Below are 1,142 nucleotides of genomic sequence, written 5' to 3'. Positions count from 1 at the left end.
GAAACGTGCTGTTAGTGTGCAGCAATATTCCAGCCTAGATAGAACAAGCGACCTGAAGAGTGTCATCATGGGCTTGGCATCCCTAGTTTTGAAGGTTCTCATTATCCATCCTGTCATTTTTCTAGCAGATGCGATTGATACAATGTTATGGACCTTGAAGGTGAGATCCTCCGACATGATCACTCCCAGATCTTTGACGTTGGTTTTTCGCTCTATTTTGTGGAAGGAATTTGTTTTGTACTCTGATGAAGTTTTAATTTCCTGATGTTTACCATATCGGAGTAATTGAAATTTCTCATCATAAAACTTCCTACTGTTTTCTGCAGCCCACTGAAAGATTTGGTTGATGTCCGCCTGGAGCCGTGCAGTGTCTGCAATGGAAGACACTGTCATGCAGATTCGGGTGTCATCTGCAAAGGAAGACACGGTGCTGTGGCTGACATCCTTGTCTATGTCAGATACACCTACCATCCGACTTACGACCGAGTTCGGTTCCGAGAAACCGATCGTAAGTCGAAATAGACATAAGTCGAACTTTACTATTGAATATCAACATCACATTTTTGTAATGACTTCATTTTGTTTTATTTTGGTATTTCATGCTTTACTTTACTTTTTATGCTGTTAGTACTGTATTTTATACTGTAAGGTTTAGGAAAAACACTATGTACAACACAAATAGCTGTTTATTTCCCAGAAATTTGGCAAAAAAAAAAAAAACACGGTCGTAAGTCGAGTGGTCGTAAGTCGAGCAGGTCCTAAGTTGGATGGTAGGTGTATTTGGATGAGAAACAAGATGGGAGTGAGTACTGTGCCTTGTGGAACAGAGCTTTTCACTGTAGCCGCCTCAGACTTTACTCTGTTGACTACTACTCTTTGTGTTCTGTTTGTGAGGAAAGTATAGATCTATCTACCAACTTTTCCTGTTATTCTTTTAGCATGCATTTTGTGTGCTATTACGCCAAGGTCACACTTGTCGAAGGCTTTTGCAAAGTCTGTATATATTACATCTGCATTCTTTTTGTCTTCTAGTGCATCTAGGACCTTGTCGTAGTGATCCAGTAGCTGAGACAGACAGAAGCGACCTGCTCTAAACCCATGTTGCCCTGGGTTGTGTAATTGATGGGTATCTAGATGGGTGG

This window comes from Cherax quadricarinatus, chromosome 20, assembly GCF_038502225.1.
Source record: "Cherax quadricarinatus isolate ZL_2023a chromosome 20, ASM3850222v1, whole genome shotgun sequence".
Lineage (NCBI taxonomy): Eukaryota > Metazoa > Arthropoda > Malacostraca > Decapoda > Parastacidae > Cherax > Cherax quadricarinatus.
Note: the sequence above shows the minus strand (reverse complement) of the source record.